Source organism: Drosophila takahashii, chromosome 2R (assembly GCF_030179915.1).
Source record: "Drosophila takahashii strain IR98-3 E-12201 chromosome 2R, DtakHiC1v2, whole genome shotgun sequence".
In the NCBI taxonomy this organism is placed as follows: Eukaryota; Metazoa; Arthropoda; class Insecta; order Diptera; family Drosophilidae; genus Drosophila; species Drosophila takahashii.
This window is the reverse complement of record NC_091679.1, coordinates 5363390-5387729: the sequence shown is the minus strand read 5'-3', so window position 1 is coordinate 5387729 and position 24340 is coordinate 5363390. Positions and strand designations below refer to the sequence as shown.

The 24340-nt window shown below is 36.1% G+C and overlaps 1 protein-coding gene across 1 annotated transcript in view; it reads left to right on the top strand.

Annotated features, from left to right (window-relative positions):
- DIP-lambda (Dpr-interacting protein lambda) overlaps positions 1 to 24340 on the top strand; it is a 476056-nt gene that overhangs the window by 301026 nt on the left and 150690 nt on the right. The window lies entirely within an intron of this gene.

The following is a 24340-nucleotide window of genomic DNA, read 5'->3' as shown; positions in this document are numbered from 1 at the left end:
GAGAAAGACATTTTTCAAAACCTGAGATATGGGCATAATTTCTCAAATATCAATCCGCAAACAGGAGATTTGAACAATCAAATGTATTGACCATGGACAATAAAGATTTGAATGTTTTATTAAGCTTTTGTTTGCATTATACATATGTTCTTTTACAAATCGAACAGATTTGGCCAAAAAAAAATTTCACATTTTTGATTTGCCTGAAACTTTTTTTACACGTACTATTCGGAAAATAAGTAAACACGTGTATCAGGATTTGACCGAAAAAAAATTATTTTCCTAGTTAGAATTTTTTTAAGTGTGCCAAAAATTGTCAAATTTGAAAAAGTACCCTCTCATTGAAAATCTGTATCTCCGGTTATATGAATCCAATTGACTTCATGTCTTTTGCATTAATTCCTCTAAAACCTCTCCTTTCAAAATAAAATTTCTTAAAAAAAAAAATTTTTAATTTCGTAAAAATAAAAACAAATTAAGATTTAAACAAAATTTTTAACTATTGCCCCCACAAAAAAAAAATTTTTTTTTTATTTTAATACTTGCGCCATATTGTTAGTTACAATCGGTTTTTGTAAAAAGTTGGAGCCACTTTTAGTTTTTAAAATATCGAATTTGTTTTAGCAAGGCCTCGGCTTTTTCTATGAAAAAACGTCGCAGCATGTAGATCTACTCTCTCACTCTTATCGGATCCTAATGGAATTTATGTTTTCTCATTGATTACTAGTCCTTTAACAATTGTTAATGATTAAAAGTTAAGTTTGAAGTTTTTTGACAATTTCTGAATGACAAAAAGTAAAAAGTCATTTTTTAATCAATTAAAAACTTACAACTATTTATTTAACCGTCTATTTAATAAACAATAATTTTAAATTTATTTTATTTATTATTTTTTTATATTATGTAATTTATTAAACATTTTTAAATATTTATTTTTAAATTTAAAAAAAAATTTATTAAATTTAATAATTTTTTATTTGTATTAAATAAATTTTTTTAAAAACTTAAAAAAACATATTTAAAAATGTTTAATAAATTACATAATATAAAAAAATAATAAATAAAATAAATTTAAAATTATTGTTTATTAAATAGACGGTTAAATAAATAGTTGTAAGTTTTTAATTGATTAAAAAATGACTTTTTACTTTTTGTCATTCAGAAATTGTCAAAAAACTTAAAACTTAACTTTTAATCATTAACAATTGTTAAAGGACTAGTAAACAATGAGAAAACATAAATTCCATTAGGATCCGATAAGAGTGAGAGAGTAGATCAACATGCTGCGACGCACAGTGGCGCCTTTTGACTTTTTTTTGGTAATAAATCATAACTTTTGAACCAGTGAAGATAATTGAATTTTGTAAACGGCAAATGATAGATAATTGATCCACCTTTCAAATTATTGCTTGAGACAGGGAGTGGGCGTGGCAGAGGCGTACTTACAAATCGGCAAAGTCAGAATTTAAAAACAAATCCATTTTTTTCCGACAAAAAAAAACTTTTTTTAAAAAGTTTTTGTTTTTTTTAGTTTCTTTTTTCATGTTGTAATTTTTAAAACTTATTAAAAAAAAATAAATAAAAAATTGGAATTTTTAAAAAAAAATTTTTTTTTTTTAAAAATTACGTTTTGTTTAGTTTATTTTTTTATGTTTTAATTTTTAAAAACTAAAAAAACAAAAAAAAAAAATTAAAGTTTTTTTTTTAAATAAAAATTTTTATATTTCATGTTTTTTGAAATAATGGTCACAATTTGGTAAACTTGGTAAATCCAATAGACTTAACATTTCTGGACTATAATTACTAGATTCTAACTCTGTGACAAGGTTGTGATTCCATGACCCTAGAATACAGTTTGGATTCGCACATACTAAATTCAATGCTTAGGCAGCGTAAGTTGTTTTGAGCTGGCAAAAGTGGCTATTTTCGTTTCTGAATAACATTTAAACGTGATTTTTTACAGTAACATGTCATATACCAAAATTTAAGGAATCTCAAGGGCTATACAGTTTAAAGTTTTAAAGAAAATCGTTAGAGCCGTTTTCGAGAAAAATAAAAAAACTAAACAAAAAAATTTAAAAAAAAATTGTTTTGTGCATTTCTTTTTCAATATTACATTTACACAAACTACATATAGGAGGCGCTTAAAGCTTTTTTAAAAACCTTTCAAACGAGATACAGCACAAGTCTGTTGCTTCTGTAGTTTAGAAGTTACGGCCTTCCGTATTTTAGCTATTTATAGCTGTTTTCCCGCTAAACTAGCGAGTTTTTCCAAAAGTGGTAGAACTAAAATTTCTTATATCGAGCTGTTGAACATCATATAAAATTTTCAGGACTTTAAAACCATGTTTTGGACAAATCTTTCACAAGGTTGCGCCATATGCAATTTCTGGGACCATGACTTTTTTCCCTTTTTTGGCTCTTAAAACCGCGGACGCAGGCGGACGCAGCTACAACTTTCGTAATATCAAGAAGAAAGTCCAAATAACGTTTTACGGAAGTATAAAAAAAATAGTATTAAATAGTTTTTTTTTATTTTCCATCAAAGTTGAAAAATATGGAAAAAATGGACGTTTCGCAAATAACTCATAACTAAGAGATGCGCATGGCAAACTGCAATATGTTTTACTTTTTTTACTCTTAACTAACACACCAATCCGTGGAAAAAAGAAGCAAAGCGATTCGATACCTAGTTTTTAAGAAAAACCCCCCGGAAGTGCGAAAAATTACCTAAAAACGGTGTGTTTTTTTTAAGTGAAAAATTGTTCAACTTTGAAAATTCATATCTTTTACAAAAATTTTTTGATTTGAAAAAGGGTTACATATTTGTAATAGTGGATCAATTACCTGTCGATTGGTATGGGTCACAACTTTCTAGGACAAAGTCGAAAAAGTGATTTATTGCACGTTTTTTGGCCCAAGGCGCCACTGTGCGACGTTTTTTCATAGAAAAAAGCCGAGGCCTTGCTAAAACAAATTCAATATTTTAAAAACTAAAAGTGGCTCCAACTTTTTACAAAAACCGATTGTAACTAACAATATGGCGGAAGTATTAAAATAAAAAAAAAATTTTTTTTTTGTGGGGGCAATAGTTAAAAATTTTTTTTAAATCTTAATTTGTTTTTATTTTTAAGAAATTAAAAATTTTATTTTTTAAGAAATTTTATTTTGAAAGCAGAGGTTTTAGAGGAATTAATGCAAAAGACATGAAGTCAATTGGATTCATATAACCGGAGATACAGATTTTCAATGAGAGGGTACTTTTTCAAATTTGACAATTTTTGGCACACTTAAAAAAATTCTAACTAGGAAAATAATTTTTTTTCGGTCAAATCCAGATACACGTGTTTACTTATTTTCCGAATAGTACGTGTAAAAAAAGTTTCAGGCAAATCAAAAATGTGAGCCAATAAAAGGTGTTCGGTTTGTAAAAGAACCGCCCATATATTGCTATGCAATACACATTAGATCTTTTTTTGGGATCATTCTATTGTTGATTTTGCAATCCTTCGGTGGTCTTATCGATATGGTGGTTTGATGCCTCTTACTTCCTGTGACAAACCTGAGCGGCAAGAGATTGGTCAGGTTTTGTTAACTGCAGTTATTCGTATTTTTTTCCTGCAGAGAAATCATCTATAGTGGGCCTTGATAATTGCGATGGCCGTTTTGTCGATAGTCAAAAAATACTCAGTTATTTGGTATTTTAGGCACGAGAATATCAAAATGTAGTAGCATTTATTGTCGAATGCTCTTTTCTCTCACCTCTAGAACCACTTGAAAATATATGGGAAAAATGTAACATATACCAAAAAATGTCAAAATGCTACATTCAGCTCTGGTGAGGAAAGGGCATAAGCTTTAAGTTCAACCTTAAAATTGTACACCTGTGACTAGCGCCTTAATTTATACACAGAAAACCAAATTGATATGAAATTGCAATCAAGTTAACATTATTTCATATCAAATTTGGGCCGATATTAATTAATGCAACATTGATATTTCGAACATATCAAGTTGATATTTTCCAGAATATAAAGTTGATATTTTTAAATATCAATTCAATCTTAAGAAAGATTAATTTTTAAAATAACATTTGAATTTTGCGCTCTCGATGTCAGATAAAAATGTAATAAGAAAAAGAAAATAAAAATTGGGGAATCGGAAATTATCCCTGTTGCATAAGTTCCTATTTCTCAACTTGTTCGTACATAAACTACTTTTAGTTACAGATTTTATCTGAAATAATAACTGAATTTATTGAATAATTAACAAATTATGAATATCTTGTTCGCTCGTGGAAATCGAACCCCTTGCATCAGTTTGCAGTCAAACACTCTTCTAGCTGCGCCAGGGGAGCATCACATGAAGCGCTGTACAAAGTACATTCATATTTTGTTTTCTTGGGTTCGAGGTTTTTACTCTTACTTAACCATTTATGTGTGTGTTACATAAACTAAATCTCAATTTCTATTAAATATGAATATTATTGAGTAAAAAAAAAATAAAAACACGCAAAGAACTTCCGCCTCGACGTGGGACTGAACACACACTTCCAACTATACGCTTACATAACATATAATCCGCACGCTTTAGTCCCCTAGGCTACCGCTTTGGGCAATTCCTAAAAATGTTTGATATTTTATCATATCAGTGTCATATGATTTCATATAAATTATAAATATACTTGTTTAAAATACCGAAGTCAGTATTTTTTTGAACAAATAATATGAAATAAGATCAAAATAACATTTATTTATGTTAGAATGATATGACAAAACTTGATCTTAAAAAAGATCAAAATAACCAACACTTATCAATTTGATATTTTGTCATATTTTTTTCTGTGTAAGTATGCACATGCTTGTAGCGCTGGGATAAAAACAATCAAATGAATAAAATAAATAAAAAACAGACGAGTGCCTCCCTTATAGCATACACTTCCGATTGGAAGATACTGCAGTGGTCAGGAAGTCTGAATGAATGTCTGATCTCTAATTGTTCGGAGTATTTGCATCCACCTACGTGTCCGTCTAGTTTGAAGCCGTCTGTATATAAACAGATTGCGTCTATTGAGCCCGGTCGGCCCCGATCCCATTCTTCCCTGCCTGGGATGAGAGCTTCGAAGGGTGTGTGACTGTTTTACATAGATCCGTTTTTGGCGGGATCGATTTTCCATGCTGAAGAATCTTAGCGTGACCATAGAGTTGGGCTTTCCATTGCCCCGTATCCCCCAGTCGAATGACTGCCGATTTGGCCCTTTCCATGCCTGGTAGGTCCAGGCTCGGGAGGTTCAAGATCGCGTTCAGCGCTTCGTTTGGGGTAGTTCTAAGGGCTCCACTAATACATAAAGCCGTCATGCGATGTACTTTGTTAAGGGGAGTTAGGTTTTTTTTTTCGATATGCTCAACAAAATGTTTATTGGAGGGTGTTATGTGGAACTCAATTCACTTTCACCCATGGTAAAAATAACAAAAGAAGTGAATAAAAAAAAGAGTCATTACAAAAATTGTTGCAGACTATGCGTCTAAGTGTGGAATGATTCTTCCACAAGCGTGTCGTCCAAGTATCCAATTGTCTGATGGGTGCAATCTCTTTAGTGTTCTTCTGTTCATAGGTCTGGAAAGTCTGAAAGCAAGTCTGTTTGTGTGGGAGACCAGTCTTGATCTGTAGCGAATGGCAGTATTGGTGATAGATTTACAAACAGGATTATTTTTGAGATCTCGAAAAATAGTAATGTTTTTTGTATAGTATGGGGCGTTTATCATATGTCTTAAAATTTTGGATTGGCAGGATTCAATTCTTTTTATAGAAGTGTTACAAACAGTGCCCCAGAAGTGTATACCCCAATGTAGACTAGGCATCAAGGTTGCTTTGATACATTGTTTGTGCAGAGCGGTCCACCACAGATATTTAGAGTTGGTGGGTTATGTTTTGGGATTTTGTATCTATTTGTAAAAAGGACCAGTTCCGTTTTTGAGAGATTTACTCCAAGTCCGTTTTTATAGTCCATTCCGATAGTGTTTTTAGTTTTGCGGTCATAAGATCGCATAGCGTTTGTAGATACTTACCATTACAGATGATAGCGACATCGTCTGCGTATGCCACTATTTTGCAGCCTCCTCCTTCAAGAATCCGCAGTTTAGTTACCGCGATATTTCTCAAGAGGTATGAGGAGTCAATTGCCTCCACACAAATAGCCACACACTCTACCTAAATGTATATATAACTTCAGCTAGAATACACACAATATTTTAAGTAATTAAACAAGGCTTAGCTATAATGCAAAATATTATTATAAGTTAGGTTTAAGGCAGCAAGGCCACACTCGATAGTTAATAAAACTATCATCACCACTGAGATTCGCATCGCTAGCCTGGAAGGCTTACCTCACACCGACACACACATACCAGCACAGAAACAAGAAATTCACCACGAAAAGCGGTCACATGACCAAGCCTCGCATAAGAGCGAGCGAGAGAACGCATGATCGCGTTGGAAATCAAGCACGCGCCTAGAAGACAGAGCAAAAGGGAGATATGCCGAAACTTCGAGAAGCCAGGAAAGCAGAACGGCAAGAAGTTTCGCGAAACGAAACTCGAGGAGTTCTTTGGAAGAGGTCGAGTGACACGGACGAAGAATTTTGGTACGTGAGGAGTGGACGATTTGCCACTCCCGGGCAAGTGCCCAAGCGAGGAGAAGAAGCAAAGCGCTCAACGAGCCCACGTGGACGAAAATTTGCAGGACACTTACCCCACCTGAAGGCGAGGCGAACCCAGTTGTCGAGTGACGACTGACGCGGAGAACGAGCAGCAAAAGGATTTGGGAAATAGTTGGGCCGGCCCAGGACAAGCGGCGGAGCACCAACTTTTCCGAGCGGTTGCGTGTGTGTGTGTACGGAAGCGGGACGGGTGAGTGCCAAGTCAGTGAGACCGCAACGAGTGGCCAGCGAAGCAAGTCCGGCCAAAAAGGGCTGTGTGTGTTCTTAGAAATCTCGGCAGGCCTCGATGCGGTATAGCTTGGTAGAATCCGGCTAGATCAGCCATAACCCTTGCTTAAATAAAATACCTAACACATGTAACCCTAATGGGACTGAAAACCTAACCTCAAAACGACAAATTCGAAACATAAAACACTGTAGCTAAATATGAAGAGCCCACATACCAAATGCGATGTATACATTTAAATAAAACCCAGAATACCATGAAAAACCTTAGATATATCTTTGTCAAAGCTAAATCAGAAAATATAAAAAGGTCCAAGATTCTAATAATCAGCAAAGATCAACGTAAAGCCTAGAAAAATACACTTTATTTTCTTGCCCCCACTTGAACCGGGCCAAAAGCGCCCTCCAACACTAACAACTATATTTATTTAACAAGATGTTTTGTCAGAGGTCAGGCCCAGCCGGCCGCATAGCGCGGTCTAACAGCGAGTGCTGGCGGATTCACATGGCGTACAATTGCCAGGCGTGTCCCCTAATCGATTCCCTCTCGGTCTCCTCACGGCGAGTGCCGCGAGCCAGACCCAGTACACGCTACCGCTGACCCCCCTTCGCTCTTTGTTGATACCCCAAATCAAATCGAAACTGTATTTTACTCAGTAACCCGGTGGCTGATACACTACATATCACGTCAGCGCACCGCTCATCGAAGACCCTAGTCTCAATCTTTATAAATTTGTCTGTAAAAAGATCCTGGCGTGACCGAGCTTCACCCCAGTCTAAGAAACTACTTCACAGAGGGGTGATAGTACACTTCCTTGCGGAGTGCCTCTGTTCACTAGTCTAGTCTGGGTTGAGGTCCCTAGTGTGGCCGTGACCAGTCTGCTTATCAGCAATTTGTGGATCAGCCCCACCAACGGTGACTTAACCCCTAGTTCTGTGAGTGATTCTGTTATTGCCCATGGGAAGCACTTTGTTGAAGGCTCCTTCTATGTCCTGTATACTGAGTGATTTCTCGATGTTGCCTACTACCAAGTGTAGCGCCGATTCGGTCGACTTACCTTTGGTGTATGCGTGTTGCGCCTCTGATATCTGCGTCGGGTCAATGATGTCTCTAATGTGTAGACCTATCAGTCTATCAGTCAGATTTTTAGCAGGAATGATGTCAGACTTATCGGTCTAAAATCCTTCGCTGAAGTATGGGTGGCTTTCCCTGCCTTAGGGATGAAAACGACTTTCGTTTCCCGCCACGCTGTTGGTAGTTCTCCTACTGCGAGAATGGTCTGGAAGATTTTTTTCAGCCAGCTGTCCTGCTTGCTGAATATGTGCCGATGTTATATTGTCCGGTCCCGACGATTTGTATGGTTTAAAACTATGAATGGTCTGATAGTAGGAGATTTAAGTTTATTCATTCTCCAGTGTGTCTTCCTGGGGGATGTACTGTTTGCAGGCTCCCTGGGAAGTGAGCGTCTAGGAGTAGGTTTAGGGATTCTTCACTAGAGTCCGACCATGATCCGTCAGCCTTTTGGAGATAGCCCAAGGATAAGGCTGTCTAAGAAAGTATTTGTTTGAGCCTTGCAGCATCAGTTGTCTTTTCAATATCCGAGCAGAAGTTCTGCCACGCAGTTCTCTTCTCCTTTCTGATGGCCTTTTTGTATGCGGCTAGTTCCTTGTCGTCTCCGCAGACGACACCCGGCGGACTTATGGATTCTCGGCCGTGATAGACACGGGCGACTTTTATGATTAACTCAGATGAAGTAACATGCCCCACTGTGGCTCAACTACCCGCAGATTTCGGGATTAATTTTCTTTAATTATATGACGGCAAACATGAAAACAAGAACTATTTTCTTGTGAGGCGTGTTAAATAAAAAAAATGTGCCTACTTCGGCTTATATCAAAAAAAAAAAAAAGGCTAGTTCCTTTTTGTAGCTTTGCCAGTTGGTGTCCTTATTTGTAGCTTTCGCTCTGTTGAACAGGCTTCTGCATTTGGCTCTGAGATTGATAATTGTTGGGTCCACCAAGGAGGTTTTTTTCTTCCTCTTGGTTTTCCTTAAGGGTATGCAGCTGTGAATGTCGCGTTGCATGCTTCTGTGAATTTATTTACTACATTATCTAGCTCCTGAGCGCAAAAAGTGTTTTCTGGCGGCTCCATGGGGAGGAAGCTCGACAGAATTTCTTTGTACTTATTCCAGTTTGCCCGCCTGGGGTTGGCGAAGCTGACCGGCCTGGGGACTCTAGGGACAAAGTCTCTATGAACCTGTGATCTGAAAAAGCCCAGTTTGTAAATTTGCTTATGAGTGATTCTGAAATCAAGGTTACATCTATGATCGTTTGGCAGGTTTTATTCAGCACCACGATCGCTTGGTTTACATCACCAGCATGCTCCTCCACCTTACCGAATTTCCAGTCTTTTGTGGGGAGATGTGGGTTGCACTCTTGCAGCATGTATCGAATGTCCTCCGGTGATTTAATTGCTGGGGACGACACACCAATCTAGTGCAACTATGTTCGCCCCTTCTTCTCCTGTCCCACTCTACCTTCTTTAGCCATTTGGGCGAAGGCTTGGCGATGTCGCTCCTGGCGTGTGAGCGCAGAGTTTGGGCTGCAGTCCGTCTTTCTGCGTAAGTAAATTTCTTGACACCAGCGGGTGACCCGATCGACTTTGCTGTGCCTTCCGCCCTTGAGGCCCTTTCTGAGCCCTGCTGGTGCTTGCAACGAAGCGCTCGTCATTGCAGTGTTGGGTTGGATGAGAGTACCCGTCTCTGGTTTTTTGTTATCTTTAATTGTTGTTTCCATAGTTGGTCCCATGAGCTGCGGAGAAAGGGAAAGGTCCGCCCGGGCAGAGATCCGCGATACCTGGGTAAGGCGGTAGATAGAACAGGGGGTCGCCATCTTCCTGAGCCCACCGTTTGAGACTGGGTTAGTTTTTGATCCGGGCCCCCAGCCAGGCTGAGTCTTGGCACGGCCCGAATTACACCGTTGTCCGGGCCGGAGTGAGATGTTGTTTGGGAGAGGAAGTGGGTTTGTGTAAAGCAACTGTTTAGATGCGCCTGAACAACTCGCATCATCGGTACTGCTTCGTAGCAAGATATCCGCTGGTTGGCCGGGACTGCTTATTTGCTGGGGCTTCCGTCAACGATTCCGTGCTTGACTTCTACCACCATCTTATTCGACGCTGGCCTCGAGTGAGGTCGTCCGCCATCCGCAACCTGCGACCCGCTCGGTCGTCCCAGCTAGGCGTACATAGCGCACACATTTAACACGGCCCTTACCACGTCCAAGTTCCCGGATTGCAGGAAAATCGCCAAAATTATCCCAATACCCAAAGCATGCAAGGAATACCTCCCGATATCAATTCTTCCATACCTCTCGAAGGTGTTAAAAATATTGTCGCATCACAAATAAATAATTTTATATCTCTCAATAGCCTCCTTAATGACCATCAATCTGGAATAAGCAAAAATCATAGCTGCACCTCAGTCATCTGAAAAATAAATGAAGATATTCGTCAGCAGGCGGAAAACTCTTATGTCAACTTCTTACTGTTGCTGGACTACAGCAAAGCGTTCGACACAGTGAATTATGAAATCCTGTGTTTAAAACTTAAAAACTTATATTTCTTTTATAATACTGCTGTCAAACTTATGTGTTTGTATCTTAAAAACCGTGGCCAATCTGTTGAATCGCCAAATATTTGTATCTTGTTTGCGTATCTGAAACGTGGTGTACCAAAGGGTTCGCTTCTTGGACCACTATTATTCACTCTTTATATAAATGATCTTCCATTTGTGTTGTCGACATTTAGTGTCCATTTATATGCTGATGATGTCCATATGTATGTAAGTCGTCCCTCAAATTGAATTAGTGAGGGTTTAGATATTTGTACACCCAAAAAAATAAATAGTCATAGAAACGAATCTATTGTTACATGAATTCTACACTATTGAGTTTCAAATTTTCATCAATAAGATGAGTATTAACTTACTACTTCCGAAAGTATTAAATTGAAACTTTCGAAGTTATCAATTCGAATCCAACGAGTTAAAAATGTATACTCACTTGGTGTACTGAAACTTAGGATTCTAGCCGGAAAGAAATCAAATATTAAAATTTTCACAATAAAAGAGACCGCAGTGTCGTTCACAAAATACGCTAGTGTCAAACCCTTAAAGAACTAACGCGTCGAATAACATTTAAATTCTTTAACACGTTTTCTGTTCGAAATGTCCAGGTCCCACACCAGAGCATCCTGGCTTCACACCAGGAACGAAAATCGAAACTGCGGTATAGAAATTAAACTCAGGGTATAAACTTAATACTATTTAGTCTTAACTTAATACTTAATACATGCCAAACCCGCAGACGACGAAGCAGGTGCACAGCTTCCGGGTATAGCGTCATCGTACAGAACGTTCGTTCCGAACTTCACAGAACTGGCACAGACTATACAACCTGGTTATGAAGGGTAAAAAGTTAAAATGGAACGAGCAGACGGACGTTAGTAACTGCGGATTAGTAGCAGTCCTTACTCAAGAGGATGAAAACGGCGAACACGTAACACGGGAAATACGACTACCTGGAAGCCTGTTCAATAAAAACAATTAAAACCAGACAGGCAAGGCAGACCCAGACCACGATCCTCCAAACCACGGACAACAACCGGTACAAAACGACGACCCACCGTCACAACGACAATAAAACTCACCAAAGAACACCAAACAAACAATGATCTTTTATTTTTCTACGCTCGCACAATTTTGTAAACGGCATTGCACAACTCGCCCTTTCCTAGCGCAGAATCGCGAAGCAAGCAGTCCGCAATTGGGGAAAGGGAGGTAAACCGATCTATAGAGGAAATAACAAGAGAGAACGCTATATTCGGGTTCGTGTCCCGACTATCTAATACTCGTCACTCAGCTAAAGGGAGTGATTAATGAGTGCGAACGCTGTACTCGGGTTGGTGTCCCGACTATCTAATAATCGAACCTCAGCTAAAGGGAGTGCGAGGGAGATAGATATATAAACAACTTTGACTGCGTATAACTTTTTAATGAATGGTCCGAAAAATGTCTTCTACATTTTGATAGGGATAAATATACAGAACCAAATTGCATTTATACTTTTCGAAAATCTTTAAAGGTGTGAGCGCCAGACACATTTTAAAATCGTTGGTGGGCGATTGTGGGCGTTAGAGGGGACGCACAGTGGCGCCTTTTGACTTTTTTTTGGTAATAAATCATAACTTTTGAACCAGTGAAGATAATTGAATGATGTAAACGGCAAATGATAGATAATTGATCCACCTTTCAAATTATTCCTTGAGACAGGGAGTGGGCGTGGAAGAGGCGTACTTACAAATCGGCAAAGTCAGAATTTAAAAACAAATACATTTTTTCCGACAAAAAAAAAAACTTTTTTTAAAAAGTTTTTGTTTTTTATATTTTTTTTTTTTATGTTTTATTTTTTAAAAATTATAAAAAAAAAAAAAATGGGTTTAAAAAAATAAAAAATTTTTTTTGAAATGTTGTTTTGTTTAGTTTATTTTTTTATGTTTTAATTTTTAAAAACTAAAAAAACAAAAAAAAAAGTTGAAGTTTTTTTTTTAAAATAAAAATTTTTACATTTCATGTTTTTTGAAATAATGGTCACAATTTGGTAAACTTGGTAAATCCAATAGACTTAACATTTCCATGACCCTAGAATACAGTTTGGATTCGCACATACTAAATTCAATGCTTAGGCAGCGTAAGTTGTTTTGATCTTTTAAACGTGATTTTTTACAGTAACATGATATATACCAAAATTTAAGGAATCTTAAGGGGTATACAGTTTAAAGTTTTAAAGAAAATCGTTAGGGCCGTTTTTGAGAAAAATAAAAAAAGCTTAACAAAAAAATTTAAAAAAAAATTGTTTTTTGCATATCTTTTTCAATATTACATTTACACAAACTACATTTAGGAGGCGCTTAAAGCTTTTTTAAAAACCTTTTAATCGAGATACAGCACAAGTCTGTTGCTTCAGTAGTTCAGAAGTTACGGCCTTCCGTATTTTAGCTATTTATAGCTGTTTTCCCGCTAAAATAGCGGGTTTTTCCAAAAGTGGTAGAACTAAAATTTCTTATATCGAGCTGTTGAACATTATATAAAATTTTCAGGACTTTAAAACCATGTTTTGGACAAATCTTTCACAAGGTTGCGCCATATGCAATTTCTGGGACCATGACTTTTTTCCCTTTTTTGGCTCTTAAAACCGCGGACGCAGGCGGACGCAGCTACAACTTTCGTAATATCAAGAAGAAAGTCCAAATAACGTTTTACGGAAGTATAAAAAAACAAGAGAGAACGCTATAGTCGGGTGCCCCGAATATCAGATACCCGTTACTCAGCTAAAGGGAGTGCGAAAGAGATGGAGAAAAACTTTGATCCGCCGTAACTTTTTAACGAATGGTCCGATTTAAAAAATTTCTTCTACATTTCGATAGGTATTGATAAACACAATAAAACTGCATTTTTACTTTTCCAAAATATTGAAGTTTTTAAAATCGTATATAAGCGATTGTGGGCGTGGCACCCTTTTGAAACAAACTTGCGCTGCGTAGGAACTCCTAGAATCTGCATGCAAAATGTCAATCTTCTAGCTTTTATAGTTTCCGAGATCTCAGCGTTCATACAGACAGACAGACAGACAGACAGACAGACGGACAGACAGACGGACAGACGGACATGGCTAGATCGACTCGGCTAGTGATCCCGATCAAGAATATATATAGTTTATAGGGTCGGAAACGCTTCCTTCTACCTGTTACATACTTTTGCACGAATCTAATATACCCTTTTACTCTACGAGTAACGGGTATAAATAGTATTAAATAGTTTTTCTTTATTTTCCATCAAAGTTGAAAAATATGGAAAAAATGGACGTTTCGCAAATAACGCATAACTTAGAGATGCGGATGGCAAACTGCAATATGTTTTACTTTTTTTACTCTTAACTAACACACCAATCCGTGGATAAAAGAAGCAAAGCGATTCGATGCCTAGTATTTAAGAAAAACCCCCCGGAAGTGCGAAAAATTACCTAAAAAGGGTGTTTTTTTTTTAAGTGAAAAATTGTTCAACTTTGAAAGGGCATATCTTTTACAAAAATGTTTTTGATTTGAAAAAGGGTTACATATTTGTAATAGTGGATCAATTACCTGTTGATTGGTATGGGTCGCAACTTTCTAGGACAAAGTCGAAAAAGTGATTTATTGCACGTTTTTTTGCCCAAGGCGCCACTGTGGGACGTGGCGTTCGGCTGAAATAAACTTGCGCTGCGTAGGAGGCCCAATAATCTTAACCTTTTTTGTAGTTTCCGAGATCTCAGCGTTCATACGGACAGACAGACGGACATGGCTAGATCGACTCGGCTAGTGAACCTGATCAAGAATATATATACTTTATGGGGTCGGAAACGCTTCCTTCTAGCTGTCACATACTTTTGCACGAATACAATATACCATTTTACTGAACGAGTAACAGGTACAACAAGAGAGAACGCTGGTGTCCCGACTATCTAATACCCGTCACTCAGCTAAAGGGAATGCGAAGGAGACGGATATATAACATTTTTTGATTGCCCATAACTTTTTAATGAATGGTCCGAAAAAAAATCTGACTCTCTCTCTCTCGCGTGCAGTCGCTTTTTTTATCGCTCTGTAAAATAAACGATATTCTACCGAAAACTACATCTATAAAATTCAAGAAAGTCGATAACCGCCAAATATACTACCAGCAACACAGTGCTAATAAACAAAGTTTACTCTGTAAATCAGAAAATAAATTCTTGCTGAAAAACAAGTGCGGTTGTGCGTGCACCTTCAGTGAGAGACAATCGGTGCGGCAGCATCTTCGGAGTGCAAGAGAGAAAAAGGTTGCCCCATCAGTTAAGCTACCGCCGATAAGGCAGTTATACGCTATTGTCGATAGGGCAGTTTGTCGGCAAAGCAGTGAGTGGTTGCTAGCTAAGCTAGCATACAACTTAAAAAGATACAATCTGAAAGATACAATACAAACACAACCGACAAATACACCTAAATTTATATTAAATCAAACAATAAACCAATAAAAATAAATATCATGGGTTCTACTGCTCCGCCAACTAAACGTACCCGCAACAACGCCGGAACAGCCAGCGAACGCAACTCCGATGTAAATTCGCCACAGCTGCTGGAGCTTCTAAAGACTCGTTTTGAGGAACAAACAGAAAAAATTGAGTCGGCCGTTCGGGAAGCTGAACAGCGAATGCTCAGCCGCCTTATGGATCGCTTGGACATTATCGCCGGGGAAGTAAAGCAAATGGATGCTCGAGTCCTGACGTTGGAGCGTGAGGTTGCCGATCTTCGCTCCATCAAGGACCGAATGGGTGAGCGCGTTTAGACGCTGAACAGGGAGGTGGCAAATCTACATGCAGCAGACGAGAGGTTGGGTGCACTGGAGTTCAGGCTGGCAACGCAATGCAGGGAGACTAGCTCGTGTGACCTGAGGGTTCATGGCGTTCCCTATGTAGAAGGTGAAGATCTCAAAGCGCTCTATCACAAGCTATGCTTTAATCTCCAGCTGACTCCACCACCAAAAGTTTCCGATATTTTCCGAGCAAGAAAATCACAACAAACTCATATGGATCCAGTAATAATAATAAAAATGTTAAGCCCACGCGAAAAGATCAGGCTGCTTGGTCAAATCGGAATGTACAGGCGCGAGCACAAGAAACAACTTAGCTTGCAGTTTCTGGGTTTCAATTCAGAAGCGATAATTTATGTTAGTGAGCAATTGTTAAAAGAACATTATCTTATTTTCAAAGAAGCTATGCGTATGACAAAGCATAAAGTTCTTACGGCCGACTTTACACGACGCGGACTTGTGCACGTGCGCTGCGCTCGAAGAGAGGGCACCTTTGCATCAAGAGTATGGAGGAACTTTCGTCACTCACGTCCGTTAATCATTCGCCTGATCCACTTTCTACATCTCTCACTAACGCTTCGGCTGGAACCGAAGCTGATAGCTTTCGTTCTTAATCGTAAAAATAGTATCCTCCTAATTAAGATAGGTATAAAAATAGTTAACTCTGATATATTAAGAACTTATACTTTGAATATTGAGATAGCGCCCCTAATAACCATTGATAACAACAATGCAGGATGAGGAAGTTTGTTCCATAGCTAGTGCCATTAAAAAAACTATTAGTATGGTCTTAAAATCGTTCATTTAAATGCACAAAGTCTGTTAAAGAAGATTGATGAGTTTAGATTCCTTTGCACCCAGTCTAATGTCGATGTGATATGTGTGTCTGAAACGTGGTTTGTACCTGATCTGTGCGATTCGTCTATTGTCTGTGAAGGCTATAATGTTTATTGATTCGATCGTATTGGTCATGCAGGAGGTGTGGCTATATATGTGAATGTGAAGCTGAAATGTAAAGTGGTACTTAAACAGCCTAGTGACTGTATTATTGAATACATTTTATTAGAAATCCCCAATAAATCCCATGGAAGAGCCCTTCTTGGTTGCATATATAGACCGAATCGGACAATTGAGTACGGTTCATTACTAAATGTGGTTTAAGATATTTCGCTGGAGTACACTGACATCATATGGGCAGGCGATTTCAACAGTAACCTATTCTCAGAAAGCCATCTCGTGGATATCTTTAAATACCTTGGTCTGTACTCAGTAAACGAAACGATTCCCACGCACTATAGCAACCACTGTGATACATTACTTGACCTCTTTCTTATCAATGACCCCAGCAAAATCATACATTATGACCAGCAAAATCATACATTATGACAAGGTTTCAGTACCAGCCTTCTCCAGACATGGCCTAATATTTTTAACATATGATTTGACCTTTGACTACACAATTAATTCTTTTACGTATAGAGACTACAAAAATATAAACTGTTATGAATTAAAGACTGAATTTTTCTGTTGTGACCGGTCATGTATTTACAATCTTTGTCATGTAGATTGTCAATTAGATGTTTTAACCAACAATATCCAGTATTTGTTCGACAAGTTTGTGCCCCTAAGGACCAAGGTGATTAAGCCAATGCAAAATCCGTGGTTCAGTAGCCTAACCCGTCAGCGAGATGTAGCCTACCTCCGGTGGAAGCGATACAAAACTGATGAATATCGCAAGCAATACAAAGAGGCTAGGGTAAAAGTAAACAAAAAGATAAAATCAGCAAAGAGAGAGCACTATAATATACAATTTAATAACTGTGTTAACTCAAAGAATATTGGAAAATGTAAACAGCAGACAGAGTCGAAGGTGGATGTTGAATTAATAAACAAAAAATTTTTGGAAATAGGTACATAGGTACTTACCTGAAGCAACATGCAATCCGTACCTGAATACTCAACCCCTCTGTGATACTAGTTTTAGCTTTACATGTATAAATCAAAACGGATGTCCTAGATAGTATTCTGCATGTCAAGTCCAATGCTGTGGGTCTCGATAATATGTGTCCAAAATTTGTAAAGCTTTTGCTCCCCTTAATGTTGCCCCATGTTACATATATTTTTAACACTGCTATTACTACGTCTTCATTTCCGACAATATGGAAAAACGCCAAAATATTCCCAATTCCCAAGCTTAACAATGACTATAGGCCTATTTCTATATTACCTTTCCTATCAAAAGTCTTTAAAAATTTTATGTTCTCTCAGATTCAACTTTACTTAGCTAATAATTCTAATTAGTAAATGAAAAACAATCTGGATTCCGTAAGAAAAGGAGTTGTATTACTGCAATCACTAATATTGTTGAGGATATAAGACAAAAACTGGATGAGAACTGCATAACGTTTCTAACGCTCCTTGACCATAGTAAGGCTTTTGATTCTGTGAATCATAATATTCTCATTACCAAGCTTAGAAACATGTTTCATTTCTCGACTAATGCGACAAAGCTTATTAGGTCGTACTTAACGAATAGATATCAAGCGGTCGTCTCTCGGACGCAAGTTTCGTCCCTCCGAAACTTAACCAGGGGAGTGCCACAGGGATCTGTGCTAGCCCCTTTATTGTTTTCTATATATGTCAATGATCTCCCTAGTATCCTGTCTGAGTGTGAAGTACATTTATATGCTGACGATGTCCAAATATATGTTAGTAGACCCGTAACCGAAATACATGCCTGTGTCCGTATAAGTAATAAAATGTTGTCACTCATTGAAATATGGGCAAAGGAAAATGGCTTGGGTATAAATCCGAAGAAATCGAAGTGCTTGGTAATTGGTAAAAAGCCAATTTCAACACTTTCACTTCAAAAATTATACATAAACCATACGCCGGAGCAACCACATAGTCAAAGCGAACATATGTTCTTTTAAGAAAACTTTCATTTACCAAATCGTTTCTATCTGAGAAAGTTCGATTACACTGTGCAGCATTTTTAGTGCTTTTTAAATTTACCTCGATGGATGCTATATTTTTGGATTCGTTACGAATTCCCATGATAAATTGCGTTTTCAAAAAAGTTTCCCGACGCAAGGATTCTTAGCAAAAGGACCTTTAAAGTTCGAAAAATGCAGAAATTGGCCAACTTTCCGGAGCTCTCAGAGGCAAACGGATTCATGGTTGGATTCGATGCTAAAGTTTTTTAAAAGATACGCTCTTTATCTTTTAAGCCCCATACTTAGAATAATTTTTTTAAAGGCAGAAATAGATTCCAGAAAACATAGTCAAAAAACTTAAAAACATACAGCTGCGGTCAAAATAGTAGTAGTGTTGCCGCCCTGTGTTTTTAAAAGTTTGTTTTTGTAATTCATCTTCTTCTGGTAATATTGTATTGATTATAATTGTACTATTAGACTAATTGGATAAGAAAAGTGACAACAAAAAACTTTTAAAAACACATGACGGCAACACTACTACTATTTTGACCGCAGCTGTATGCTTTTATGTTTTTTGACTATGTTTTCTAAAGTTTGTTTCTCCCTTAATAAAAATCCTAAATTTATTCTAAGTATGGGGTTTGAAAGATAAAGAGTGTATCTTTTAAAAAACTTTAGCATCTAACCAAACCATGAATCCGTTTGCCTCTGAGAGCTTTGGAAAGTTGGCCAATTTCTGAATTTTTCGAACTTTGAGGTTCTTATGCTAAGAATCCTTGCGTCGGGGAACTTTTTGGAAAACGCAGTTTAACTTTGGAATTCGTAACAAATCCAAAAATATAGTATCCATCGAGGTAAATTTTTGATGCTGCATAGTGTTATTAATCGCCAAAGTTATCCTCATGCCCACTCTCTTTTATGGCATCGAAATTTTTGGTCATTGTGATGCGCGGGATATGCGCATATTAACTATAGCTTTTAATTCAATTGTCCGTTATGTTTTTAACTTAAGACGTTTTGACCATGTATCACAAATGTCATTTAAATTACTTGACCTTAATTTGACCTCCTGGATCGATCTTAGAACTTTAACATTCTTCCATAAAATAGTAACGAGTGGAGAACCATTATCTTTTTAATAAGCTTACCCCGGCAACATCCCTAAGAACCAAAAATTACATATGCCCTCGAGTACAAACACTGTGTTCAAAAAGGCAATTTTTCATAAATGATATTCGGCTATGGAACAATCTACCGCACCAATTCAAAACAATTAGGAGCGCAACTCAATTTTACAATAAAGTTAAAGATAATTTAAAATCGCAAGTTTAATTAAAAATAACAATAAAATACAATAATAATATATAAAAATAATAATAATAATAAAAAATTAAAAAAAAAAATTTAAAACTATTAAAAAAAAAAAATTAAAATAATATACTAGTAATTTGAAAACTACAAAATATTTGATGTTAGTAATCAATTAATTAAGTAAGTAAGTGAGGAAAGTTGTTTAAATATTTTAAAAATAATAATAAGCTATAAATATCAAATCAATGTGACTAGCGCCATAAAAGTGTGCACTTGTAGCGCTGGGATAGGGGAGAGTGGGGGAATTTCGTCAGCATTTTTTCAAAGCTATTTTTTGTCCATCTTGAGACACGTTATCATATTTCTATTTTTATTGTTGAATGCGGTTAGCACCAAGCTTTAAAATGTGACATTCTCCTATTTTTTTAATTACCTTGGTGATTTATAAAAAAACAAAATGTAAAACCAATATGCTGGGGCAATCTCGCCACACAGGGGGGTAAAGTCACCACACCACCGGGGCAATTTCGTCACCTGAAAAATGTAGGGAGTTTAACGCCTGTAAATATGCAAATTAAATTTCTCCTTAGTGAGTTGATTAAAAAAATTTATTTTATTTTTTAACTTCACTTATTCACTATTACAATTATTTCATATGTCGAACTTAATTCACTGCTCACTGATTATTACTTTTTAATCTTCTCGATTCGATTCTCAAAAACGGACTGCCTGGACTCAGGTTCAATGATCAAAAATGAAACCTCGGCTTAAGAGATTTATCTTCAGAAAAACTGATCAAGAGATTAAGAGAATGACTCAAGAGAGTCGGAAAAATAGGATGATGAAATTTGGCAATTAAATTTGAAACTGAATTTCTGCCGGAAATTGGTGTTTATGTTAGCGGACTTCGGGGACCGCTTTGGGGCTCCGATGTTTACAATATCGGCTTGGGTGTTTACAGAATCCCTTTGATTTTTTCAAAGCTATTTTTTGTCCATCTTGAGACACGTTATCATATTTCTATTTTTATTGTTGAATGCGGTTAGCACCAAGCTTTAAAATGTGACATTCTCCTATTTTTTTAATTACCTTGGTGATTTATAAAAAAACAAAATGTAAAACCAATATGCTGGGGCAATCTCGCCACACAGGGGGGTAAAGTCACCACACCACCGGGGCAATTTCGTCACCTGAAAAATGTAGGGAGTTTAACGCCTGTAAATATGCAAATTAAATTTCTCCTTAGTGAGTTGATTAAAAAAATTTATTTTATTTTTTAACTTCACTTATTCACTATTACAATTATTTCATATGTCGAACTTAATTCACTGCTCACTGATTATTACTTTTTAATCTTCTCGATTCGATTCTCAAAAACGGACTGCCTGGACTCAGGTTCAATGATCAAAAATGAAACCTCGGCTTAAGAGATTTATCTTCAGAAAAACTGATCAAGAGATTAAGAGAATGACTCAAGAGAGTCGGAAAAATAGGATGATGAAATTTGGCAATTAAATTTGAAACTGAATTTCTGCCGGAAATTGGTGTTTATGTTAGCGGACTTCGGGGACCGCTTTGGGGCTCCGATGTTTACAATATCGGCTTGGGTGTTTACAGAATCCCTTTGATGCGGGATGTGTGAAATTGATCTGGGTGGGAATAACTTGGAGGCGTAGTTAAAAGAAATAGCTGACCACGGGTTTATCTCGGAGTCAGTCTGAGTTATTTGGAAATTTGTTCTGAACTCAAAGTTGTTTATAAATTGGGTAAGTGCCCCTAAGTAATGGGTCACATAACTCCCCCCATTCTAAATTGAATCGTCCCGATTCATTGGAACTGATGGGTATAACGAATGTATTTGATTAGTCAATTCGACAATGATATTTTCTTCTAGGGTATTCTCGTTTTCGGGTATATTATTTTCTTCTTGTATTTCTATATTGGGTTGCCGTGGCTTGAATATTAAAAACTTTCTGTATTTGATTATAATCATGAAAATTAAATATATAAGTGTAAATACGATTAATATTAACGAAATTGGTACTTGAGTTTGTTTAATTTGAATAAAAGGATTTAGTATGTTAATATTATCGAATGAGAGTTCGGAATCATTTGACATAATAAATTCGGATATTACAAATTCTGTATATTTTCGAGCAGTGATGTATTCCAATATCTTATTATCTACATTATTGAAAGATATATTATTAATTTTAGTGGTGCTGTTAAAAGTTATTAAATATGACCCATCTAAATAAGTGTCATTAATTATATTATGTCCATTTACAAAAATGGCTCCTTCTTGGATTACATCTATATTTTTATTTTTTTCTCTGATTTTTTTACATAAAGTTTTTTCTCCATTTAGTAATTTGGTAAAGCAAGAACCTTCTGGGTTTATTGTGCAATAATTATTAAATAATTCTTATGCGTATGATTCATAAATAAGAACATCTTTAGTATCCTTGTAAAGAAAGAAATCATGGTTGGTATAATCCATAATTTCGGATTTGGCTGTAGCTACCATCAATAATACGTACGTTAAAGAAATCATTATCTGGAATTTAAGATAAAACATTTTTATTTAAGATTTAATATTATCTTTATGAATCGTACGATTTCTGTTATTTATTATAACTTTATTTGGAAGATTTTCCTTAACTACTTGTTTTTTGTATCTAGAATTAAGCTTATTTCTTTCCCCGTGTTTCTTTTCGTAAATTACTTCACCTACGTGATAGTGTTTTTCTTGTCTACCTTTATTATGAAATTCTAACATTCTCTCCTGAGTTTGTTTTAATAATAGAGGATTTGTTTCATGTTGTATTTTGTTAAATAATATATCATATGGTCGTTGGTTAGTTATTGAGTGACTTGTTAAATTATATTTTTGAGCCGCTCTAATGATAATTTCAGAATAATCAATTAAATTGAGCTCTTCTTTGATGCAGCGAGCAATTTCTGTTAACGTTGAGTGTGCCCTTTCTATTTGACCGTTAGACGTACTATGTCGGGGATCCGCAAAGAATAAAGAAATCCCGTTTCTCTGAGCAAAAGATTTAAATTGGGATGAAGTGAAACTTGGTTCGTTGTCTATCATCAAGGTTTTTGCCAAGGGAAATTGTTGCAGAATTTCTTAAACTTTATTTTCTATATTTAGTTTATTTGGAATTTCTTTTACTACCAAGAATTTCGAATATGAATCTATACAAGTAATGAATATTAGATTTTGAGCATAATAGATATCGATATGCAAATTTTCACCTTCTCTTTCAGGAATAGGTGCCTCTTCGATAGGAATTTGCACTGGGTGTCTATTATATTTGTTTTTATTACAAATGGCACAATTTTTTATAAATTCCTTAAGCGTTTTGTATAAATTAGGCCAGTAATATAGTCTGCATATTTGCTTATAATTCTCATCTAGCCCTCTATGTGCCCTACAATGCGTTTCTGGGATGATAAGAGATTTATCTTCCGCATTTTCTACATCCTGGACAAATATTTTTGTATATAAAAATTTATTTATAAAATTTTCTTTAAGTGGTTTTTGGATTATATAAAAATCTTCTAAAGTACAATGAACTCCTATGGTTATATTAGGTGGAATGTATTCTCTTAAGATTGATATTAAATTTTCTGGAGTATCATACTCTATTATATGTCTAGTATTTCCGAAAACGGTAATCGACTCATGTATTGTATACCTCCCCGTTGCTATTAGTAATTGTTGCTTAAACTGATTTAAGGGTTTTCGGGTTTCTTGTATGACATTCTCAAAACTACTTTCAGCTGAATACTGAGTATTTTGATCTGAGACCGATTCGATACTTTCCGTTAAGTTATTTATTTGGATCCTTGACAAAGCATCCGCGACCACATTTGTCGCTCCTGGCTTATAAATAATTTTGGGTGAATAACTTTCTATAAATGAATACCATCTCTTCATTTCAATATTCGGATTTTTCTGAGAAATGGAGAATGACAGGGGTTGATGATCTGTATAGATCTCGATGTTATTTACTCCATATAAATAATTTCTTAAATTTTTAAATGCCCAAACTATGGCTAAAAGTTCTTTCTTATTTGTTGCGTACAATTGTTCTGTTTTGGATAAGGTTTTGGAAATGAAAGTAATTGGTTTTCCTTCTTGAGAAAGAACGGCACCAATAGCTAAATCAGACGCATCAGTGGTTAAAGTAAATTTTTTATTATAATCGGGTTGTACCAGTTCTATTTGTGCGATTAAATTGTCTTTGAGCTCGTTAAAAGCTCTTACAGCCGAATCGTCCAACTGTATTAAAGCTCTTCGTGAAGCTTTTTTAGATACCTTTTGACCTTCTAAATATTTTGTTAATGGTTTCGCAATTTTTGCGTAATTTTGGACAAATTTTCTATAATATCCTGTAAGACCTAGGAAGCTTCTAAGCTCTCGGATATTTTTAGGAATTGGGTATTTTAGGATTGTAGAAATTTTCTCGGGATCGGTTTTGATTACATTATGGGAAACAACGTAACCTAAAAAATTAGTTTCCAATTTAAAGAACTTCGATTTTTCAATAGAAATTTTCATGTTTGCGTTCAGCAAAATTTTAATTATGACAATTAGATCTTTGTAATGTTGTTCAATAGTTTTTGAAAATATTATAATGTCATCCATATAAACATGGCATGTTTTACCGACCTCTTCTCTCAATATATCATCCATT